This window comes from Moschus berezovskii, chromosome Y, assembly GCF_049115385.1.
Source record: "Moschus berezovskii isolate FMDL1 chromosome Y, NW_MosBer_1.0, whole genome shotgun sequence".
Lineage (NCBI taxonomy): Eukaryota > Metazoa > Chordata > Mammalia > Artiodactyla > Moschidae > Moschus > Moschus berezovskii.
The window spans coordinates 42463279-42489533 of NC_142489.1; positions in this window are offsets into that span (position 1 = coordinate 42463279).

The following is a 26255-nucleotide window of genomic DNA, read 5'->3' on the forward strand; positions in this document are numbered from 1 at the left end:
CGTGTTGTTCAGCCTCCATATGTTGGCATTTTTAATAGTTTTTCTCCCGTAATTGAGATCTAATCTTACTGCATTGTGGTCAGAAAAGATGCTTGGAATTATTTCAATTTTTTTGAATTTACCAAGGCTAGATTTATGATTCAGGATATGATCTATCCTGGAAAAGGTTCCGTGTGCGCTTGAGAAAAAGGTGAAATTCATTTTTTTGGGGTGAAATGTCCTATAGATATCTTTTAGGTCAAACTCGTCTGTTGTATCATTTAAAGTTTGTGTTTCCTTGTTAATTTTCTGTTTAGTTGATCTATCCATAGATGTAAGTGGGGTATTAAAATCTCCCACTATTATTGCATTATTGTTAATTTCCCCTTTCATACTTGTTAGTAATTGTCTTACATATTGCAGTGCTCCTAGGTTGGGTGCATAAATATTTATAATTGTCGTATCTTCATCTTGGATTGATCCTTTGATCATTATGTAGTTTCCTTCTTTACCTCTTTTCACAGCCTTTGTTAAAGTCTATTTTATTTGATATGAGTATTGCTACTCCTGCTTTCTTTTGGTCTCTGTTTGCATGGAGTATCTTTTTCCAGCCCTTCACTTTCAGTCTGTATGTGTCCCTCGTTTCGAGGTGGGTCTCTTGCAGACAACATATATGGGGGTCTTGTTTTTGTATCCATTCAGCCAGCCTTTGTCTTTTTGTTGGGGCATTCAACCCATTTACGTTTAAGGTAATTATTGATAAGTACGATCCCGTAGCCATTTTATTTATTGCTTTGGGTTCAAGTTTATACATCCTTTCTGTGTTTCATGTCTAGAAAAGATCCTTTAGCATTTGTTGGAGAGCTGGTTTGGTGGTGCTGAATTCTCTCAGCTTTTGCTTGTCTGTAAAGCTTTTGATTTCTCCTTCATATTTGAATGAGATCCTTGCTGGGTACAGTAGTCTAGGCTGTAGGTTATTTTCTTTCATCACTTTAAGTATGTCTTGCCATTCCCTTCTGGCCTGAAGAGTTTCTGTTAAAAGATCGGCTGTTATCCTTATGGGAATCCCCTTAGGTGTTATTTGCTGTTTTTCCCTTGCTGCTTTTAATATTTGTTCTTTGTGTTTGATCTTTGTTAATTTGATTAATATGTGTCTTGGAGTATTTCGCCTTGGGTTTATCCTGTTGGGGACTCTCTGGGTTTCTTAGATTTGGGTGATTATTTCTTTCCCTATTTTAGGGAAGTTTTCAACTATTATCTCCTCAAGTATTCTCTGATCGTCTTTCTTTTTGTCTTCTTCTTCTGGGATTCTTATGATTTGAATGTTGGAGCGTTTAACATTGTCCCAGAGGTCTCTAATATTGTTCTCATTTCTTTTAATTTGTTTTCCTTTTTTCCTCTCTGTTTATTTCTACAATTCTATCTTCTAGCTCGCTTATCCTGTCTTCTGCCTCTGTTATTCTACTTTTTCTTCCCTCCAGAGTGTTTCTGATCTCATCTATTGCATTATTCATTGTATATTGACTCTTTTTTATTTCCTCTAAGTCCTTATTAAGCCTTTCTTCCATCTTCTCAATCCTTTTCTCCAGGTTATTTATCTGTAACTCCATTTTGCTTTCCAGATTTTGAATCATTTTCACCACCAAAATTCGAAATTCTTTATCAGGTAGATTCCCTATATCTTCCTGTTTTGTTTGTGTTGGTGGGCATTTATCTTGTTCCTTTACTTGCTGGGTATTTCTCGGCCTCTTCATCCTACTTATATTGCTTTGCTTGGGGTGGCCTTTCCCTCTTCTGGCCGTTTGTGGAGTTCTCTTTATTATGTAGTTTCCTCACTGTGTGTGGGGTTGGACGGGTGACTTTTCAAGGTTCCCTGGTTATGGAATCTTGTGTCGGTGTTCTGGTGGGTGGAGCTGGATTTCTTCTCTCTGGAGTGCAATGAAGTGTCCAGTAATGAGTTATGAGATGTCAGTGGGTTTGGAGTGACTTTGGGCAGCCTGTATATTGAAGCTCAGGGCTATTTTCCTGTGTTACTGGAGAATTTGCATGGTATGTCTTGCTCTGGAACTTGTTGACCCTTGGCTGGTGCTTGGTTTTAGTGCAGGTATGGGGCTTCCCTGGTGGCTGAGAGGTTAAAGCGTCTGCCTCCAATGCGGGAGACCCGGGTTCGATCCCTGGGTCGGGAAGATCCCCTGGAGAAGGAAACAGTAACCCACTCCAGTATTGTTGCCTGGAGAATCCCATGGACGGAGAAGCCTGGTAGGCTAGAGTCCATCGGGTCGCATAGAGTCGGACACGACTGAGCGACGGAACGGAACGGATGGAGACGTTTGATAAGCTCCTATCAATTAATGTTCCCTGGAGTCAGGAGTTCTCTGGTGTTCTCAGGATTCGGGCTTAAGCCTCTTGCCTCTGGTTTTTGGTCTTATTCTTGGAGTAGCCTCTAGACGTCTCTATCTGTCATTTCCAAGGTGGTTCCCTCTGTTTTAGCTTCTGTTTGCTGGTCTCTTCAGTGTCTAATTTCCGCCCTGATACTAGGGGGCGGGTGGACACTTTTTAAGGCTCAGTTGTTCAGTCCTGTTCTGGGAAGGGAGGAACGCTGCAGACGAATATCTCTGGCGTCTGTTGGGAGTGCTTGCAGCGTCTCGGCCACACTGTTTTCCCCTGCTCGCAGCGCATGTGTTGTCCCAGTCTATACTGCACAGGCTCTAGGTTGCTCTGCAGGGAACTGTCCGAGGCCGGCGCCAGGTTGTATGCACTTCCCAGGTCTGAGCAGCTCAAGTTCAAGTTCTCAGGTACTCCACAAAGGCACAGACTTGGTTGGGCCTGCGTTTTTTGTCTTCCCCGGTCCGAGCAGCTCAGGGGACCAGGTGCTTGGCGAGCGCGGTCTGTGCGACTTATCACCTCCCCAGTCCCTGCCACTCAGTTTTCTGGGTGTACAACCGGCGCACCTTCTCAGGGGGATATCGACCGGCCTGAGCCCAAGAAGTCCTGATTAGCAACAAGCCTGCCTGCAGTTTGTATCAGATGCCTTTCTGGGGCCACGGTTGCCCCCTCCGGCTCTGGCTGACCTCCCTGCCTGTCTTGGCGGGGGATGGGGGATGGGCCGACTGCAGCCGGCTCACTCTGCTCAGTCCTTTATTCTGTGAGTGGGGCTGGCCGAGTCTTAGGTTAGAGCTTTCCGCCTTTTCGTGGGGAAGCTGTCCCAGTCTTCTTTGCTCTCCCCAGTTCTCTCAAATTGTTATCGCGGCATTCAAGCCCAGTCCTCTCTCTAAGCAGTTCAGCCGGCTCCTCCCTGCCCAGTCCCCGCTTGCTAATGGCGTATGCAGGTGTCTGCGCTGCTTCTTCGCTGGGAGTTACCGTTTGGCAGGTAATCTGTGGGTTTTTTAAAAAATCTTAGAAAAAAAAAAAAAGAGGGTTATGTGGCCCTCTAAGATTTCAAGGCTCGCCACAGATTCGCCAATGAGAGTGTTTCCTGGTGTTTGGAAACTTCTGTTTCTTTAAAACCTCCCTTCCCGGGATGGAGCTCTGTCATTACTTCTTTTGTCTCTCTTTTTATCTTTTATGTTTTTTCCTACTTCCTTTCAAAGACAATGGGCTGCTTTTCGTGGTGCGTGATGTCCTCTGCCAGCATTCAGAAGTTGTTTTGTGGACTTTACTCGCGTTCAAATGTTCTTTTGATGAATTTGTGGGGGAGAGAGTGGTCTCGGGGTCCTATTCCTCCACCATCTTGTTCCTTCCTGCTTGTAAATTTTTTGATGATGAGCATTCTAACTGGTGTGATGTGCTATCTCATTTTAGTTTTGATTATATAGCACAAAACTAACTATAGCACAAACTGGAAAACAGAACTAAAGCAAGGTACCAAGTGGGGGATAAAACAATAAAAGAAAACAAATGTACAAATATGTTGAGAGGAAAAGAAAGAAAGAATAGATATGCAACATTAAATAGAGGTAGATGAAGACTTATACGCATTAAGATTAACTTCAAGGGGGGAGAAACAGTAGGAAATGCAAACAAAGGGATAAATACACTAAATTATAATAGGTTGAAGCAAAATTTAAAATTATAAAAAATAGGAAAAAATAAAATAGAAGAAGACAGAAAAATGAAAACAAAAAGAAAGAAAGAAAGGAAAATTCCACAGAACTGTGAAAGCCCAATGTAGATGCAGAGGTTTAAGCAACAACAAAATGTGGACTGAATATACATTTATACCTATACACCCATAAGCAAAATCAAGCAGTCCAACAAAAATAGGGTACAGTAGATTGACCTGTCAAACACAGGAAACCAAAAATTACATCTACCAGAAGAAAACTAGCTAAAGCACAAACTGAAAGCTAAACTGGAGCAAGGTACCAACTGCGGAATAAAACAATGAAAAGAAGACTAAGAAAATGTTGAGAGGAAAGGAAATAAAGAAAAGAATAGATATGCAAAGGTAAAAAAGGTAGATGAAGATTTATATAAATTAAATTAACCATAAGGGGAGAAGATGAGAATGAAAGGCAAACAAAGGGATAATTGTAGAAAAAAATTAATAGGGTTAAAAAACAAAAATTATAAAGAATAGATAATAAAACAGAAGTAAGTTTAAAAAAATGGAAAACTCTGCAGAACAGAAAAAGTCCAACTTATAGGTAGAGGTTTATAAGAAAAATAAAAAGTGTGACTGAATATACACATATACATATACACTCATATGTAAAATAAAAAGTGTCCAAGAAAAACATAGTACCTGTTTTATTAAATTGACCTGTCAGACAAAGAAAACCAAAATCATATCTACCTGAACAAAACTAAAGCACAAACTGGAAAACAAAACTAAAGCAAAGTCGTAATTGGGAAATTAAGCAAGGAAAATAAAAGTAGTTGAAAGGAAAGAAGGAAAAGAAAGGAAAAAATATATACAAAGCTAAACACAGGTAGACAAATAAGATTTATATACATTAAAGATTAACTGCAAGGGGGAAAAAACATTAGGTAAAGCAAACAAAGTAATAAATGTGAAAAAATAGGTTTATAAAATTAAAATTAGAAAAAGAAAAAAGAAAAGGAAAACTCCAGAGAACTGCAAAAACCCAATGTAGAAGCAGAGAAACAGCAGTAAAAAAGGAAAAATCTCAAAAGTTTCATTAGATTTCATAGTGCCAATAAAATTGACAATTACAACAGAGACGGGGAGGGGATAAAAAGAAGAAAGAATCCAAAAGAAGCTACAGAGCCAGGAATAATACATGTTTATCTTGAGTCAAGACTCTCAGAGTCCTTTCCCCTGTTGGGAGTCACAGTCCACCTCACCTCCCTAGGATTGTGCTGATCTGTTGACCCGCTCTGTTGGGAAGCTCGGATTCTAATATCTTCCTATACCTATGTGTTCTTGCCTCCAATGTCCACACCTATCAGAACTAGTACATTTTCTTTTGTAGGAGCTCTCAATGACCTTTTATATCTTCCATAACCACGGAGTCTGACTAGCTCATCGTGTGGATTTAATCTGCAGCTTTGAGTATTCTTCCTTAGCCACACTGACCCTGGGTTTCAATCACGGTTTTATTTCCAACTCTGCCTGTGGTTCATCCACTGGGGTTTCCTCCTGAGTCTGCCCTGGAGGATTTGGGTTTGCCTCTGTGAGGGCCAGGTGTGCATCTGCTTGGGTACAGGGATTCTGGCACCAGGTACTAAGGGGAGTTGGCGACTAGGGCACCAGGAAATATCAAGCACTAGAAGAGTATGGGAAACATTATTGGCCAATACACTCCAGGATTCACAAATACACTCCAGTATTCTTGCCTGGAGAACCTGTCTCCCTCAGAGAATCCTGGCAGGCCACAGTTTACAGGGTAGAGAAGAGTATGACACTCCTGAAGCAACCCTGCCTGCATAGACACAAGACTTTTTTCGCCTGTGAAAGCTCTGCCCAGTAAGAATTGAACATGAAGGTGGAGCTGCTTCTTGGCTTATGGGGGTCCTGATAGAACTACTGTGCAGGTACACAGACTGCCTCCCCCCACAGTAGTTATGGTCCTATCAGAGTTATTTCGCTGCTTTTTGATTATTATCTTTTGTTAACTTATTGTCTTTGTGGTCTCATTTTCCCAGTCATAAAATTTGGGTTCTTTCTTACTTTTGGTTTGTGCCATGGCTGTATATTGTCACCCTGCTTATTTAACTTATATGAAGAGTACATCATGAGAAACGCTGGGCTGGAAGAAGCACAAGCTGGAATCAAAATTTCTGGGAGAAATATCAATAATCTCAGATATGCAGATGACACCACTCTTATGGAAGAAAGTGAAGAGGAACTAAAAAGCCTCTTGATGAAGGTGAAAGAGGAGAGTGAAAAGGTTGGCTTGAAGCTCAACATTCAGAAAACAAAGATCATGGCATCTGGTCCCATCACTTCTTGGGAAATAGATGGAAAACAGTGGAAACAGTGTCAGACTTTATTTTTTGGGGCTCCAAAATCACTGCAGATGCTGATTGCAGCCACGAAATTAAAAGACGCTTACTCCTTGGAAGGAAAGTTATGACCAACCTAGATAGTATATTAAAAAGCAGAGATATGACTTAGTCAACCAAGGTCCATCTAGTCAAGGCTATGTTTTTCCCGTGGTCATGTATGGATGTGAGAGTTGGACTGTGAAGAAAGCTGATCGCCGAAGAATTGTTGCTTTTGAACTGTGGTGTTGGAGAAGACTCTTGAGAGTCCCATGGACTGCAAGGAGATCTAACCTGTCCATCCTAAAGGAGATCAGTCCTGGGTGTTCATTGGAAGGACTGATGCTGAGGCTGAAACTCCAATATTTGGCCACCTCATGAGAAGAGTTGAATCACTGGAAAAGACCTGATGCTGGGAGGGATTGTGGGCAGGAGGAGAAAGGGACGGCAGAGGATGACATTGCTGCATGGAATCACCGACTCTGTGGACATGAGTTTGGATGAATTCCAGGAGTTGGTGATGGACAGGGAGGTCTGGCGTGCTGTGATTCATGGGTCGCTAAGAGTCGGACACGACTGAGCGACTGAGTTGACTAAACTGCAGGTTTGTCCAGGATGTGGGTATGTTTTGCATTGGGTGAAATTTGGACTGAGTTTTTGTTTGTTTTCTTCTGACGCGCAAGGCTGAGTGCGATGGTAATCCTGTCTGCTAATGACTGGGTTTATATTTTTGTCTTCTTTGTTGTTTGGATTAGGTGTCCTACACTGGCTGTGACTGGTGGTTGAGTAATGCTGAATCTTGTATTCAAGAGGTTTCCTTTGTGTAAGTTCTCACTATTTGATACTCCTTAGGGTTAGGAAGTCTCTGGTTGCTACAGTCTTAGAGTCAGTGCTCCCACTCCAAAGGCTCAGGGTTACATCTCTGGCCAGGAACAGAGGTACCACAAGTGTTTTGTTATTGCATTAAATTAGATTAACACAAATAACCGAAACAGAGAAACCAAAGATAAACCCCAGACAAATGGCAGTTACACTATCAGACATATAAAAATTAAAATAATGGAATATACACATATATTCTCATATATGGGCATATCCGGCTCTGCAGACGCGAGAGACGCCGGCTCCGGTGCAACCGACCACATGCAGAATCGTGGCCGAGAGGAACTTCCCCACGCCCAAGGTTAGGGCAGTGGACGAGAGGAGCTGTCCCACGTCCAAGAGGCGGTGGGTGCTTGAGAACAGGAGGGCCGAGAGAAGCTACTCCACATTCAAGGTCAGGAGGGGCGGCCTTGAGGAGATACCCCTCGTCCAAGGTAAGGTACAGCAGCTGCACTTTGCTGGAGCAGCTGTGAAGAGATACTCCAAGACCAAGGTAAGTGAAACCCAAATAAGAGGGTAGGTATTGGGAGGGGGCATTACAGGGCAGACACACTGAAATCATAATCACAAAAAAAACTAATTGATCTGATCATATGGACCACAGTCCTGTCTAACTCAATGAAGCTAAGCCATGCCATGTGGGACCACCCAAGACGGACAGGTCATGGTGGAGAGGTCTGACAGAATGTGGTCCACTGGAGAAGGGAATGGCAAACCACTTCAGTATACTTGCCTTGAGAAGCCCATGAACAGTATCAAAAGGCAAAATGATAGGATACTGAATGAGGAATTACCTAGGTCGGTAGGTGCACAGTATGCTACTGGAGATCAGTGGAGAAATACTCCAGAAAGAATGAAGGGATGGAGCCAAAGCAAAACAAATACCCAGCTGTGGATGTGACTGATGCTAGAAGCAAAGTCCGATGCTGTAAAGAGCAATATTGCATAGGAACCTGGAATGTTAGGTCCATGAATCAAGGCAAATTGGAAGTGGTCAAACAGGAGATGGCAAGAGTGAACGTAGACATTCTAGGATTCAATGAACTAAAATGGACTGGAATGGGTGAATTTAACTCAGATGACCATTATATCTACTACTGTGGGCAGGAATCCCTTAGAAGAAATGGAGTAACCATCATGGTCAACAAAAGAGTCTGAAATGCAGTACTTGGATGCAATCTTAAAAACAACAAAATGATTTCTGTTCGTTTCCAAGGCAAACCATTCAATATTACAGTAATCCAAGTATATGCCCCAACCAGTAATGCTGAAGAAGCTGAAGTTGAACAGTTCTATGAAGACCTACAAGACCTTTTAGAACTAACACCCACAAAAGATGTCCTTTTCATTATAGGGGACTGGTATGCAAAAGTAGGAAGTCAAGAAACACCTGGAGTAACAGGAAAATTTGGCCTTGGAGCACGAAATGAAGCAGGGCAAAGGCTAATACAGTTTTGCCAAGAGAACACACTGGTCATAGCAAACACCCTCTTCCAACAACACAAGAGAAGACTCTACACATGGACATCACCAGATGGTCAACACCGAAATCAGATTGATTATATTCTTTGCAGCCAGTGATGGAGAAGCTGTATACAGTTAGCAAAAACAAGACCAGGAGCTGACTGTGGCTCAGATCATGAACTCCTTACTGCAAATTCAGACTTAAATTGAAGAAAGTAGGGAAAACCACTAGACCATTCTGATATGACCTAAATCAAATCCCTTATGATTATACAGTGGAAGTAAGAAATAGATTTAAGGGTCTAGATCTGATAGATAGAGTGCCTGATGAACTCTGGACGGAGGTTCGTGACATTGTACAGGAGACAGGGACCAAGACCATCCCCATGACAAAGAAATGCAAAAAAGTAAAATAGCTGTCTGAGGAGGCCTTACAAATAACTGTGAAAAGAAGAGAAGCAAAAAGAAAGGAGGAAAGGAAAGATATAAGCATCTGAATGCAGAGTTTCAAAGAATAGCAAGGAGAGATAAAAAAGCCTTCCTCAGTGATCAATGCAAAGAAATAAAGGAAAATAACAGAATAGGAAAAACAAGAGATCTCTTCAAGAAAATTAGAGATTCCAAGGGAACATTTCATGCAAAGATGGGCTCAATAAAGGACAGAAATGGTATGGACCTAACAGAAGCAGAAGATATTAGAAGAGGTGGCAAGAATACACAGAAGAACTGTACAAAAAAGATCTTCACGACGAAGATAATCACGATGGCATAATCACTCACCTGGAACCAGACATCTTGGAATGTGAAGTCAAGTGGGCCTTAGAGAGCATCACGATGAACAAAGCTAGTGGAGGTGATGGAATTCCAGTTGAGCTATTTCAAATCCTGAAAGATGATGCTGTGAAAGTGCTGCACTCAATATGCCAGCAAATTTGGAAAACTCAGCAATGGCCACAGGACTGGAAAAGGTCAGTCTTCATTCCAATCCCAAAGAAAGGGAATGCCGAAGAATGCTCAAACTACCGCACAATTGCAGTCATCTCACACGCTAGTAAAGTCATGATCAAAATTCTCCAAGCTAGGCTTCAGCAATATGTGAATGGTGAACTTCCGGATGTTCAAGCAGGTTTTAGAAAAGGCAGAGGCACCAGAGATCAAATTGCTAACATCCGCTGGATTATGGAGAAAGCAAGAGAGTTCCAAGGAACATCTATTTCTGCTTCATTGACTATGCCAAATCCTTTGACTGTGTGGATCACAATAAACTGTGGAGCATTCTGAAAGAGATGGGAATCCCAGACCACCTGACCTGCCTCTTGAGAAACTGTATGCAGGTCAGGAAGCAACAGTTAGAACTGCACATGGAACAACAGACTGGTTTCAAATAGGAAAAGGAGTACATCAAGGTTGTATGTTGTCAACCTGCTTATTTAACTTATATGCAGAGTACATCATGAGGAACGCTGGGCTGGAAGAAGCACAAGCTGGAATCAAGATTGCTGGAAGAAATATCAATAACCTCAGATATGCAGATGACACTATGGCAGAAAGTGAAGAGGAACTCAAAAGCCTCTTGATGAAAGTGAAAGAGGAGAGTGAAAGGTTGGCTTGAAGCTCAACATTCAGAAAACAAAGATGATGACATCTGGTCCCATCACTTCATGGGAAATAGATGAAAAAACAGTGGAACCTGTGTCAGACTTTATTTTTTTGGGCTCCAAAATCACTGCAGATGCTGATTGCAGCCATGAAATTAAAAGACGCTTGCTCCTTGGAAGGAAAGTTATGACCAACCTTGATAGTATATTAAAAAGCAGAGACATTACTTTGCCAACCAAGGTCCGTCTAGTCAAGGCTATGGTTTATCCCGTGGTCATGTATGGATGTGAGAGTTGGACTGTGAAGAAGGCTGATCGCCGAAGAATCGATGTTTTTGAACTGTGGTGTTGGAGAAGACTCTTGAGAGTCCCTTATGCTGCAAGGAGATCCAACCAGTCCATTCTAAGAAAGATCAATCCTGGATGTTCATTGGAGGGACTGATGCTGAAGCTGAAACTGCAATACTTTGGCCACCTCATGCGACGAGTTGACTCACTGGAAAAGACTCTGATGCTGGGAAAGGTTGGGGGCGGGAGGAGAAGGGGACGACGGAGAATGAGATGGCTGGATGGCATCACTGACTCTGTGGACATGAGTTTGAGTGAACTCCGGGAGTTGGTGATGGACAGGGAGGCCTGGCGTGCTGTGATTCATGGGGTCGCGGAGAGTCGGACACGACTGAGCGACTGAACTGAACTGAACTGAACTGAGTAAGTTGAATTACACTTACTGCTTTTCAAATGTTTAACCAATGTTGCATTCTTCAGTTCTGTTCAGTTCAGTGGCTGAGTCTTGTCTGACTCTTTACAACCCCATGAATCACAGCACATCAGTCCTCCCTGTCCATCACCAACTCCCGGAGTTCACTCAAACTCATATCCATCAAGTTGGTGATGCGGGCACAAAAATCAATAGACAGTTCTGAGTCATACTTTTTATATATTGTGTAGTCTGTGTTTCATTCTGAACACTTTCTATTGCTACTTCTTCAAGTGCACAATTTTCTTCTGGTGCCCTGTCGAATCTGTCATTTATTATATTCACTGCGTCTTTCATCTGTCACTATAGTTTCATATCTATATGATGAAATTTGGTCTGTTTTATCACTTCTGTATCTCTACTTAACTTTAGAACATACGAAAGACAGTTATTTCAAGTACTTTGATGTTTCTGCAGTTTGTAAAATATATGCCCACTACTCTAAAATGTCCACAATTTCTAAAATATTCTGGGCCCACTTGATTTTTCAAGGGGATTTTAATATGATTTTTCTTACCCAAGTGAGATTAAATATCTTTTTAATGTTGTTAGAGTCTAGTTCCATATGTTTCTTGTCAGCTGGCTGTTCATGTCCTTTAAACATTTCTTAATAAAGTGAATGGCCTGCACTACATCTTCCTTGTATAAACTGTTGACTTTTATTTTTTTACATTTTTGTATCATGTTTTAGGTTGTTTGTTCTAAAAAACTTAAGTGTCATCCTTTGGGTTTGTTTATGGTGTGCTTTGTTCTGCCTCTTAAAATATTAAGCAGTATGATGCATCCTTGGTGAATAAACAATCAGTGGACCCCAGGAAGTGAGCATTTCACAGGAAACTCAGAAAGTCCCAATAAGACAAAAAATTGTGTCTCTAGGTGCACAGCTCAGGTTGACTGACCCTGATAGTTATTTAGGAATACGAGAATTGCAGTGAAGCCCAAAACTCATTCCCCTTTCCTCCAAAGCCTACATGCTCAATGACAGACCTTGGGAACTAGATGAACAAGACATGATTACTCAATGTTTCCTCCAAGAAGCTGGAAGCTTGTGGTAGCTCTTCATGGAAATGAATTCCACAATGGTCACAACTGTGAGGTAAGCTCCAATGTGCCAGCAGGAAAGCAAGATGAGAAAACAGATTTTATATGGCTCACATTGAGAAAACTTTACACACGAGGCTTACATACCTCTGGGCAAGCTCCACCCCTTCCTGGGAATACTTATCAGTAGCAGGTGGTCATTTCCTCCTTGGGATCACCCAGCACAACCTGAAGCCTGCATTTATTTGCCTCATCCTAATCACCCTGTTAAAAGCCAAACCTGGGTAATACACATAGTGAGGTGACCATGGGTCCTAGAGTTGAAATAAGACAGCTACAAATGGAGCAAGGGCAAGTATAGTCAGTGCAGTCTCACAGCCTGAAGACACGGGTTTCAGAATGGAAACAAGAAAACTGAGAGAGCTACATGAATACTGAGAAAAGGAGGTGAGACGGAAAATGTTTCTGGTAGGTGGCCCAGAATTAAATGGTCCTCAGTGTGCTTAAGTCCACTTGTAGGGGGAAAGTGGAATGGTTCTCAAAGATATTAAAAGCTACATAATGGTGAAATGTGAGAGAGAACAGAATAAAACTACAAATAGTGTGGCTGCATGGCAATGTTTGGAGAAGACACACTCTCTCAGCCTTGTGAGACATCTAAGTTGACTTAGAGAGATGAGGTATGAGGATGAGTTTGGAAGCTTCTTTAGGGACATTAAAAACGCCTCATCTCCCCCACCAAATCATCTGAGTTTCTCTCCATCTTCCCCTGAATGTGTCATGATGGGTCTTTGTGATGTCAAGGCTCACCCAGGGCCACCACTGGATGAAGAAGTGACTTACTGACCTCATAAATCATAACGATGTGACCCCCTGGGGAAGGATATATACAGGGGTGTTTAAGGGCTCTGGAGCAGACCACTGGGAATATTCAAAATGACTAAGGTGAGTCAGAAGCCACAATGTTCTAGAGTAGTTATGGAACAGTCAACTCCATATATCCAGGAGGAAAAGATGAAGACCTCCTTGATGTCCAAAAGAAGGGTCAAAGTGGCCTAAGCTCATCTTATCTTTCTCTGTTTGATTTACTAAGTATGATCATCTCTAGGTCCATCCATGTTGAAAAAATAACATTATTTTATTCTTTCTTATGGCTAATATCCCATTGTATGTATAGCACAACTTTCTTTATCCATTCAGCTCTCTTGGGCATTTAAGGTTGTTTCCATATCTTTGCTACTGTACATTGTGCTACTATAAACACTGCTGTGCATGTCTCTTTTCTGATGGGAGTTTTCATCTTTATTGGATATATGCCAAGTAGTGGGATTGTTGGATCATACAGTAACTGTATTTTTAGTTTTCTTTTTTTTTTTTTTAATGAATAAAGGGGAGCGAGATGGGCAAGAGGTTCAAAAGGGAGGGGGTATATGCATACCTATGGCTGATTAATGTTGAGGTTTGACAGAAAACAGCATAATTCTCTAAAGCAATTATCCTTCAGTTAAAAAAAATAATTTAAAAAGCTGCTTACTGTTTTCAAAAGTGCCTGCATCAGTTTCTTGATTTTCTTGTCTAGGATGTTCTTAATCTTCCTGCAATGCATGGTTATCTTGCATGTGCTTTCCAAAAATCTGTTTTTTTTTTTTTTTTGTTGTTGTTGTTCTCTGAAATACTCTTAGAAGTGGAGCTGCCAGATCATATGGCCAGTTTCTTGTTATCTTTACAAGGCACTTTGTAGTGATGTTTATGGCTTCTAGAAAATATATCCCACTAGTACCAAAGAGAGTCCCCTTTAAAAACGTTACTATATTATATCTTCTCTGTACCATATTTGGCACTTTTTCACTATTCAGACTTGATAACTTATTAGTATACACCCTCTTTCAGCAACACAAGAGAAGACTCTACACATGGACATCACCAGATGGTCAACACAGAAATCAGATTCATTATATTATTTGCAGCCGAAGATGGAGAAGCTCTATACATTTAGCAAAAACTAGACCAGGAGCTGACTGTGGCTCAGATCATAAACTGCTTATTGCCAAATTCAGACTTTGAAGAAAGCCGGGAAAACCACTAGACCATTCTGATATGACCTAAATCAAATCCCTTATAATTATACCGTGGAGGTCACAAATAGATTTAAGGGACAAGATCTGATAGATAGAGTGCCTGATGAACTATGGACGGAGTTTCGTGGCATTGTATAGGAGACAGGGACCAAGATCATCCCCATGGAAAAGAAATGCAAAAAAGCAAAATGGCTGTCTGAGGAGGCCTTCCAAATAGCTGTGAAAAGAAGAGAAGCAAAAAGCAAAGGAGAAAAGGAAAGATATAAGCATCTGAATGCAGAGATCCAAAGAATAGCAAGGAGAGATAAGAAAGCCTTCCTCAGCAATCATTGCAAAGAAATAGAGGAAAACAACAGAATAGAAAGGATGAGAGATCTCTTCAAGAAAATTAGAGATACCAAGGGAACATTTCATGCAAAGATGGGCTCAATATAGGACATAAATTGTGTGGACTTAACAGAAGCAGAAGAGATTAAGAAGAGGTGGCAAGAATACACAGAAGAACTGTACAAAAAAGGTCTTCATGACCAAGATGATCAGGATGGTGTGATCACTGACCTAGAGCCAGACGTCTAAGAATGTGAAGTCAAGCGGGCCTTAGAAAGTATCACTATGAACAAAACTAGTGGAGGTGATGGAATTACAATTGAGCTATTTCAAATCCTGAAAGATGATGCTGTGAAAGTGTTGCACTCAATATGCCAGCAAATTTGGAAAAACTGAGCAGTGGCCACAGGACTGGAAAAGGTCAGTCTTCATTCCAATCCCAAAGAAAGGCAATGGCAAAGAATGCTCACATTACTGCACAATTACACTCATCTCACACGCTAGTAAAGTCATGCTCAAAATTCTCCAAGCCAGGCTTCAGCAATATGTGAACCATGAACTTCCATATGTTCAAGCTGGTTTTAGAAAAGGCAGAGGAACAAGACATCAAATTTCCAAAATCTGTTGGATCATGGAAAAAGCAAGAGAGTTCCAGAAAATCATCTATTTCTGCTTTATTGACTATGAAGCCTTTGACTGTGCGGATCACAGTAAACTGTGGAAAATTCTGAAAGAGATGGGAATACGAGACCACCTGACCTGCCTCTTGAGAAACCTGTATGCAGGTCAGGAAGCAACAGTTCGAACTGCACATGGAACAACAGACTGGTTCCAAATGGGAACAGGAGTATATCAAGGTTGTATATTGTCACCGTGCTTATTTAACTTATATGCAGAGTACATCATGAGGAACGCTGGGCTGGAAGAAGCACAAGCTGGAATCAAGATTGCTGGGAGAATATCAATAACCTCAGATATGCAGATGACACCACCCTTATGGCAGAAAGTGAAGAGGAACTCAAAAGTCTCTTGATGAAAGTGAAGGAGGAGAGTGCAAAAGTTGGCTTGAAGCTCAAAATTCAGAAAACAAAGATCATGGCATCTGGTCCCGTCACTTCATGGGAAATAGATGGGGAAACAGTAAAAAGAGTGTCAGATTTTATTTTGTGGGGCTCCAAAAGCACAGTGGATGCTGATTGCAGCCATGAAATTAAAAGACATTTTTCCTTGGAAGAAAAGTTATGACCAACCTAGATAGCATATTAAAAAGCATAGACACCACTTTGCCATGAAAGGTCCATCTAGTCAAGGCTATTGTTTTTCCTGTGGTCATGTATGGATGTGAGATTTGAACTGTGAAGAAAGCTGATCGTTGAAGAATTGATGCTTTTGAACTGTGGTGTTTTAGATGACCCTTGAGAATCCCTTGGATTGCAAGAAGATACAACCAGTCCATTCTAAAGGAGACCAGCCCAGGGTGTTCATTGAAAGGACTGATGCTGAAGCTGCAATACTTTGGCCACCTCATGCGAAGAGCTGACTCACTGGAAAAGACTCTGATGTTGGGAGGGATTGGGGGTAGGACGAGAAGGGGACGACAGAGAATGAGATGGCTGGATGGCATCACCGACTCGATGGAGGTTGGTTTGAGTGAACTCCGGGAGTTGGTGATGGACAGGGCGGCCTGGCGTGCTGTGATTCATGGGGTCACAAAGAGTCGGACAAGATTGAGCTACTGAACTGAAGTGAACTGAGCTGAATAATATACTGGGTTTCCCAGAAGGCACTGTTGTAAATAATCCTTCTGAAAAGTCAGGAGCCAAATGCAATGGTGTTTGGGAAGATCCCTTGGAGGAGGAAATGGTAACTCACTCCAGAATTCTTACCTGAAAAATTCCATGGAAAGAGAAACTCGTGGGGTATAGTCTCTGGGATCACAAAGAGGTGAACCCAAAAGAGTTCACAGCGATTCACTATAATGAGTGCATTTCATGAGTTTTAAATACTGAGAATTCTATTTATCTGTTGATATTTTCTTCCAGATAGGTGTGCTATTTGACTTTTTTCATTCACAGGAGATTGCTAGCAATTATTAAAAGATAGATATATTTTAAAGCCCAGCAGCCTTGGGAATAGTAAGTGCTTCTGTTTTTTTTTATTTTAAGCACTTTGAGCTGTATTTAACTGTTGATGCTTTCTTCCTGAGATTTCCCTGGATTTTCTTTTTCACTTCTTTTTTTTTTTTTTTCCTGGATGAATGACCCCTGTCATGTTCAAGGGTATGTGTCATGTCATGTCCAGCGGCCTTGTGAATATCAGATTGTCCATCAGCAATAGTTTTAAGGCTGCCATTATAGAGAAAACCCTCCACACTGCAAGAATTTGTTATTCCCTCCTCTATTAGGATGGCCGGTACTGCCTGAGAGCTTTTGTCAGAAATGTTGTACCTTACAGTAGAATGAGCAGAGGATGCCACCAAACCTGATGTCTCCTCACTCTTGGATTTTTGCAGTAAATGTTCCAGTTCTGTTTAAGCTGAAGACAAGGATGAATTGGATTTACATGTAAGAATCTTGTTCCGTGACACTAAGACTACTATATGAATTCAGCTGTGCTTGCTCACCCACATATTATTAGAATGAGTTTAGTGTACCACTCTTGCTGCAGTAGGTTTATGTGGATTCTCTATTTCATGTGAATCTTTGGGAAGAAATTAATGGTAAGTTCCAGATATATCCCTTCCATCCAACAGCATCTGATACCCATAAGTTACTTGCCAGGTTGGATGTCCACATCACTTTTGTGTGGGTGCTCACTGCAGTGGATTTTTGTATCCCACCTCTCCATTTCACCCCATGATGCTACTTGAGTCGAACCTTCTTCACCCAGTGTGATCATCTCTGGACTTATCTCTTTCTGTGAAGACAGCCTATTTTCATACTTCAAAATTCACTCTAGGCCTACATCACATTTCTTTATCCATTCATCTGTCCAGGCATGCTATCTTAATGTTCCTTTCTTTGATGTTCTGAATGATGAGGCAGGACCCGGTTTGTGGTCTGTTGTGTTCGAAATATTTTCACTTCTGAAATATTCCAGGAGAGGATCTGATATATCATACTGTCTCTACCTCTTTATTTATTTATTTCTCATGGGAGTGCACTTTTCTAGTCATGCTCATAGTGCCTCTAACCAGGTCCATCCCACCAGTACCATAAAGCGTCCACTGTACTAATATTACTCTACCATTGATGCCATGTTCAGCTTTTGACAGTGACCTTTTACCATGCTCAGAGAGACGTAATAATGTCCTCCCAGCTTAGATGTCTGTATCTATTAGAATTCCTCCTATGTGCACACTGTCATCTGCTTTTTTAAAGAAACACGGTATTGTGTTTACCTGTTCATATCTTCTTCCTGTTAGCTTCCCCTGTGTAAAAGTAAAGCTTCCTTTACTTTTTCTTCCCCTACGTGAGCCCTGGCAATTTGTTAAGGGTGTGTATCTGTTAGAGCTCAGCACCCTTGAGAATAGTGTGTCCATCAGCAAACATTTTAAGGTTGCTGTTAGATAAAATGTCCACAAGGTGGCAGCATTTCTACATTGCCGCATGTTCCTATGGTAAAAACAGCTTCCGTGGTTATCCCAGGCCTGGTCTAAATGAGACACAGTCCAGTTCAGTTCAGTTCAGTTCAGTCGCTCAGTCGTGTCCGTCTCTTTGCGATCCCATGAATCACAGCACGCCAGGCCTCCCTGTCCATCACCAACTCCCGGAGTTCACTCAAACTCATGTCTGTCGAGTTGGTGATGCCATCCAGCCATCTCATTCTCGGTAATCCCCGTCTCTTCCCGCCCCCAACCTTTCCCAGCATCAGAGTCTTTTCCATTGAGTCAACTCATCCCATGAGGTGGCCAAAGTATTGAGTTTCAGCTTTAGCATCAGTCCTTCCAATGAACACCCAGGACTGATCTCCTTTAGAATGGACTGGTTGGATCTCCTTGCAGTCCAAGGCACTCTCAAGAGTCTTCTCCAACACCGCAGTTCAAAAGCATCAATTCTTCGGCAATCAGCTTTCTTCACAGTCCAACTCTCACATCCATACATGACCAAGGGAAAAACCATAGCCTTGACTAGACGGACCTTGGTTGGCAAAGTAATGTCTCTGCTTTTTAATATACTATCAATGTTGGTCATAACTTTCCTTCCAAGGAGTAAGCGTCTTTTAACTTCATGGCTGCAATCAGCATCCACTGTGATTTTGGAGCCCCCCAAAATAAAGTCTGACACTGTTTCCACTGTTTCCCCATCTATTTCCCATGAAGTGATGGGACCAGATGCCATGATCTTTCTTTTCTGAATGTTGAGCTTTAAGCCACTATTTTCACTCTCCTCTTTCACTTTCATCAGCTTTCATCAAGAGGCTTCTTAGTTCAGGCAGTGACCAAAAGCTTTCTCTCTTTAGTCTCTCATGCTTTTCCTTAAGCGGAACTTTTATTTCTTATTTAAGACTATTTACACCATTGTAGTTGCTTCAGGGAAACAGTTTCTCCATCTCTCCCACAGATACCTAGAGGTATTGAGCTGCAGTTACTGTCACAGCTGTTTTATAGAATATGTTGAGGACATGCCTTTTGATGCAGGAGGTCCACGTGGATTATGAATTGCATAGGCATTGTTGGGAATAAGTTTGTTTCACCCTTCACCATTTGGCATCTCATGAAGAATACCATTTTCTAACCATAATTTATTTACCAGGAGTATAAGTCCATTTCACTTTTGGTTGGGTACTCATCACCATCAATATGTTTTCTAATCCCCTCTGGAAGGTATATGACATGATATCTCTTTAATCTGACCTTCTTTACATACTGTGATTCATTCTAGATTTCTGTATATTCCTGAAAATAATGTTGTAGTTATATTTCAATATTATGCACAATACAGAATAGTATATATTGTGTATCTGTGTCCCATTTCTTTCTCTTTTCATCTGCATCCAAAAATGTTCTTTTCTTTCATCTCTTCTGCATAGTGAATGCTGCTGCAGTGAATGTTTGTGGGAGTGTGGGAGTATGTTTTCCAAGCTCTGTTGGTCTCCCAAATAGACGGTGAGTGGAACTGCCAAACGACACCATCTGTCACAACTGGTGATTCCAAGACACTTTGACTGTTATGCTTATAAAGGCTCTGACCACTTACCTTCCACTACTGGGAGCCCCCTTATAAGAGCCCCCTTTTCTAATATTGCGCTATTGTTTTTGTCTGTAGATTTTCGGCTTTTTCTTAGTAGTGATACGGGGATGCAGTTTAACTTTTTGTATCACTGAGAATAGAGCAAATGAGTCACATTTCCAGAAGCTACTTTCTCAGCATTGAATTGCACTTACCTGTTGATATTTTCTTCCTGATTGTGTACTTTGTTCCTGTTTTATTTCGGTATATTTTACGGGTGGCTGTCATTTACAGCCCGACTGCCTTATGCATCAGCACGTTTGAAGGTTGCTGTTCCCAAACTCGGCCACAAGGAGGCAGCATTTCTTTCGGTTCTCCACTTGTTACTATGATTACTCCGTTTTTAGAGGTATGAGCAGTTTCCACTTGTAAATGACAGTAGAATGAGGTTGAGGAAGCCCACGGGATGTTTGTGTCTCCTTCCTTCTCTGTTTTATTGTATATCATGTTTCTTTTTCTGACAAAGCTGATATATAGCGTTGCCTTTATTGAGGCTCTACTGATTCTTGCTCCCTTACACCAATACACAGAGGCATTCAGCAGTGGTTACTTCCTCCGACCTGCTCTTAAAAAGTGTGTAGTATATCATGCTTGCTAAGTCGGTCCCTTTGGATTATGTATTTTACAATTATTTGTGGAAATCTGTGAATTTCAGCCTTCCAAAGTAAACCTTCCTGTCACCCATTCAATCTGCTAAGCATCAGGGAGTTCCCAGCACTGTGTCCATTTTACCTCGTTTGGGGCACTCACTGCAAGCAATAACGTCTGTTCCATTTGAAAGGTAAATTATATGACCTGTCTCTAATCTTCCCTTTTTCACTGACTCTGATTATCACCACACCTATATGTACTTCTGACAATGATGTTATTTCCTTGTTTCATTGCCTGAGTCATAATCCACTCTGAACTGGTGTCCCATTCCTTTATCCATTCTACTTTCCTTCCCTGTGTACTTTCTTTACTTGCATCACTAGGCATTGGCAATGGTGTTGCAGTGCATGCTCTGGATCATGTGGTTTTCAAAAGCTGTGTATTTCTGAAGATCCTAGGAATGGCGAGGCCATGTCAGCTTTCTGTCTCTTTTCTTTGTTAATGGCACTTGAACAGTGATTCTTTTTTTCTTTTTATTTATTTTAATTGGAGGCTAATTACTTTACATTATTGTATTGGTTTTGCCATACATTGCCATGAATCTGCCCCAGGTGTACACGTGTTCCCCATCTTGAACCCTCCTTCCACCTCCCTCCTCATATAACCCTCTGGGTCATATCCCGGGACCACTATAAAAGAATAAGCCTTCCATTTCTAGTCTCAACCGCTTTCCATGGTGGCCTTTCCAGGACTCAGAGTTGATGTCTCATGGTAGTTTAGATTTCATATCTCTGACAAGAAACCCTATGGAGTACTACTCATGATTTTTTGCTTTTTGAAAGCACTTTGATTTGTATTCACCTTTTGAAGCTTTCTTCCAAATAATGTCCTGGTTTTGTTTTTTATATGTGATTTGGGTTTTGTTTATTTATTTATTGGGTGTGTGACCACTGACGTGCTCAAGAGTAGGTGGCATGTCAAGTCCAACAGCCTTGTGAATATCAGATGTCCATCAGTGAAAGTTTCAAGGCTCAGGTTACAGAGAAAAGCCTCCGCACAACAAGGTTTCTTTATTTCCTCCTCTTTTAGGATGGCCTGTGCCACCTGCGAGTTTTTGTCAGGTCTGGTTGTACATTAGAGTAGAACAATCCAGAGGTTGCCACCAAACCTGGTGTCTTATCACTCTTGGATTTTATTTTAAGTAAAAATTCCTCTTCTATTTAAGTATGTTGACAGCAATGCATTTATTTTACATGTTTGGATTCTTATTCCGTGGCACAGAGAGTACTTGATGTGTTTAACTCTGCTTGTTTTAACCTACATGTTATTATAACATGATTCATTTACCACACTTGCTGCAGTATGTTTACCTGGTTCTGTATTTTATACGTATCTGTGGGAAGAAGTTAATGCCAAGATCCAGATGTATCCTTTCTATCCACCAGGGTCTTCTGCTACTCATAAGTATCTTTCCAGGCTGGATGTCCATGCCATCTTTGTGTGGTTGTTCACTGCAGTGGATTTTTGTATCCTACCTCTCTGTTCCATGACATGATGTTTCTTGAATTGAACCTCCTTCATTCGGTGTGATGATCCCTGGATTTATCTCTGTCTGTGAAAATGGACTACATTCATATTTCAATCCTTGATTCAAAATTCATTCTAATCCTATATCACATTTGTTTATCCATTCCTCTGACCAGGGATGCTATCTTTACTTTTATTTCTTCAGTGATTTCAATGGTGTATGGGACCTGGTTTGGTGTGTGTGGTGGTCAATATCTGTTCATTTCTGAAATATTCCAGGAGAATAGCGATAACCCTGTATATGAGACAGCAAAAGAGACACAGGTGTATAGACAGTATTTTGGACTCTGTGGGAGAGGGCGAGGGTGGGATGATTTGGGAGAATGGCATTGAAACATGTATATAATCACATGTGAAATGAATCGCCAGTTCAGGTTTGATGCATGATGCAGGGTGTTCAGGCCTGGTGTACTGGGGTGAACCAGAGGGATGGGATGAGGAGGAAGGTGGGAGGGGTGTTCAAGAAGGGGAACACATGAACACCCAGGGTGGATTCATGTCAATGAATCGCAAAACCAGTACAATAATATAAAGCTTTTAGCCTCCGATAAAAAAAAAGAAAGGTTTAATAGGGATCTAGAAGAAATTTTAAAAAGTCAATATACAATGAATAATGCAGTAGAGGAGGTAAAAAACACTCTGGAGGGAACCAACTGTAGAATAATGGAGACAGAATATAGAATAAGTGAGTTAGAAGATAGAATGGTAGAAATAAATGTAACACAGTCTTTAATTATTTACTTATTTTTCCTCCCAGTTATGTTGCTTGTCTTTTTATCTTTTATACTTTGTCCTACCTCCTTTTGAAGACAATGGGCTGTCTTTCTGGGTGCCTGACATCCTCTGCCAGCATTCAGAAGTTGTTTTGCGGAATTTGCTCAGCATTCAAAAGTTCTTTCAATGAATTTGTGGGGGAAAAGTTGTCTCCCTATCCTATTCCTCCGCCATCTCAGGACTGCCCTTTACCTATGTATTTTTGAAATCAGCATTTTGTTTAGCAGTATGGCAGGAAGTGAAGAGGAACTAAAAAGCTTCTTGATGAAAGTGGAAGAGGAGAGTGAAAAACTTGGCTTAAAGCTCAACATTCAGAAAACTAAGACCATGGCATCTGGTCCCATCACTTCATGGGAGATAGATGGGAAAACAGTGCAATGTCAGGCCTTATTTTGGGGAGTTCCAAAATCACTGAAGATGGTGATTCCAGCCATAAAATTAAAAGATGTTCACTCCTTTGAAAGAAAGTTATGACCAAATGAGTCAGCATATTAAAAAACACAGACATTACTTTGCAAGAAAGGTCTGCCTAGTCAAGGCTATGGTTTTTCCCGTGGTCATGTATGGATGTGAGAGTTGGACTGTGAAGAAAGCTGAGTGTTGAAGAACTGATGATTTTAAACTGTGGTGTTGGAGAAGACTTGAGAGTCCCTTGGACTTCAAGGAGGTTTAATCAGTCCATCTGAAAGGAGATCAGTCCTGGGTGTTCATTGGAAGGACTGATACTAAAGTTGAAACTCCAATACTTTGGCCACCTCATGCGAAGAGCTGACTCACTGGAAAAGACTCTGATGCTGGGAGGGATTGGGGGCAGGAGGAGAAGGGGATGACAGAGGATGTGATGGCTGAATGGCATTGCTGCCTTGATGCATATGAGTCTGGGTGAACTCCGGGAGTTGGTGATGGACAGGGAGGCGTGGCGTGCTGTGATTCATGGGGTCGCAAAGAGTTGGGCACGACTGAGCGACTGAACTGAACTTAATGAGGAAGTTTTTCCATCTTTATTCTTTATTTCGTGGAATTGTTGTGTTATGTCCCATTGTAAGGTTATAAAATGGTTTACTGTACATATTCTCTTCCTGGGTTTTCTTCTGCCTATTTGTCCCCATTGTAAGTTCTGTTATTAAGTTCATTGCAGGGGGAGCACTGGAAGATGGAGGAGGAATAGGATGGGGAGACCACTTTCTCCCCCACAAAATCAGCAAAAGAACATTTGAACGCTGAGTAAATCCCACAAAACAACTTCTGAATACCGGCAGAGGACGTCAGACACTCAGTAAAGCAGCCCATAGTCATCAAAAGGAGGTAGGAAATAATATCAAAGATAAAAAGAGACAAAAGAGGGAGGGACAGAGCTCCATCCCCAGAAGGGAGGCTTAAAAAAAAAAAAAAATGAGAGAGAAGTTTTCAAACACCTGGAAACACTGGCGAGTGGAACCTCAGAGGGCCGCATAGTTCAGTTCAGTTCAGTTCAGGCGCTCAGTCGTGTCCAACTCTCTGCGACCCCATGAATCACAGCACGCCAGGCCTCCCTGTCCATCACCAACTCCTGGAGTTTACTCAAACTCATGTCCACAGAGTCGGTGATGCCATCCAGCCATCTCATTCTCCGTCGTCCCCTTCTCCTCCCGCCCCCAATCTTTCCCAGCATCAGTCTTTTCCAGCGAGTCAACTTGTCGCATGAGGTGGCCAAAGTATTGTAGTTTCAGCTTCAGCATCAGTCCCTCCAATGAACACCCAGGATCGAGACAAAAGACATAAATAATTAAAACTCAAAGACTAAGTACCCAGAGGAAACTCTCAGTGGAGAAGAGCAGCACAGATGCCCTCTCCCCCCACTAGCAGGTGGGGGCTGGGCAGGGAGGCGTGGGCGGCAGTGCTTAGAGGGAGAACGGGCTGCAGCTCATAGAGGAAGAACTGGGCTTGAAGGCCCCAGGGCAAACTGAGGGCGCGAACTTAAAATAGCAAAGCAGACACTGCAGCTAAAAGGTGAAAAGGCTACGAAAAGCCTGCGAAAAGCCGCAACACAGGACTCCTCCAGCCCTGCCCGCAGAACAGGGCACTGAGCGGAGCAAGCCGGCAGTGGGTGGCCCATCCCCCAGCCCCTGCTGTCGTGTGCGGGGAGGGCAGCCAGCGCTGGGGAGCAGGCAGCTGAGGCCCCAGAGAGGCTTCCGTGCCAAGCTGCATTCAGGCTTCCTTGCTGGCCAGGACTTCTTGGGTTTGGGCCAGTCGACATCTGCCTGAGAAACTGCGCCAGTTGTACTCCCAGAAAACTGAGCGGCAGGGACCGGGAAGGCAAGAAGTAGCAGCGATCGCGCTCGCCAAACACCTGGTTACCTGAGCTGCTAGGACTGGGGAAGGCACAAAACGCAGGCCCAGACAAGTCTGCGCCTTTGTGGAGTACCCGAGGACCCGAACCTGAGCCGCTCAGACCTGGGAAGTGCATGCAACCCAGCGCCAGCCGCCGACAGCTGCCAGCAGAGCAAACTAAAGCATAAGTATACTAACGCATATATATGGAATTTAGAAAGATGGTAACCTTAACCCTGTATCAGTTCAGTTCAGTTCAGTTGCTCAGTCGTGTCCGACTCTTCAAGACCCCATGAATCACAGCACACCAGGCCTCCCTGTCCACCACCAACTCCCGGAGTTCACTCAAACTCATGTCCATCGAGTTGGTGATGCCATCCAGCCCTCTCATTCTCAGTCATCCCCGTCTCCTCCCACCCCCAATTCTTCCTAGCATCAGACTCTTTTCCAGTGAGTCAACTCGACGCATGAAGTGGCCAAAGTATTGGAGTTTCAGCTTCAGCATCAGTCCTTCCAATGAATACCCAGGATTGATCTCCTTTAGAATGGACTGGTTGGTTGAACCCTGTATACGAGACTGCAAAAGAGACATAGGTATATAGAACAGTCTTTGGGACACTGTGGGAGAGGGTGAAGGTGGGATGATTGGAGAGAACGGCATTGTAGCATGTATATTATCATATGTGAAATGAATCACCAGTCCAGGTTCGACGCATGATACAGGATGCTTGGGTCTGGTGCACAGGGATGACCTGAAGGGAGGATATGGGGAAGAGGGAGATGGGAGGGGGGTTCAAGAAAGGGAACACATGTACACCCAGGGCGGATTCGTGTCAGTGTATGACAAAACCAACCAATATATTATTGTAATGTAATTTGCCACCAATAAAATAAATTAAAAAAAAAAATAAAGCTCATTGCATATGTGTTTTTCACTGCCATGTTTGTACTTTCTCAGCTCATTTTCTTTGGATACTTGTTACAGAAATGTTGTACACAGAAAATTCCAGTGGAGATTCAGCTCCTATGTGAAATGTAGTCTTCGCTGCTGACTGATTGACATGATGTCTAATTTCTTACAGAAGTCCCATCTGAAGCTCTGTTTTAGGAGTTACCTTTTCTAGGCTGTACAGCCATACTCTGTGGACCATAGGTGATCGAAGATTCAACTGGAAGGGGGTGGTTT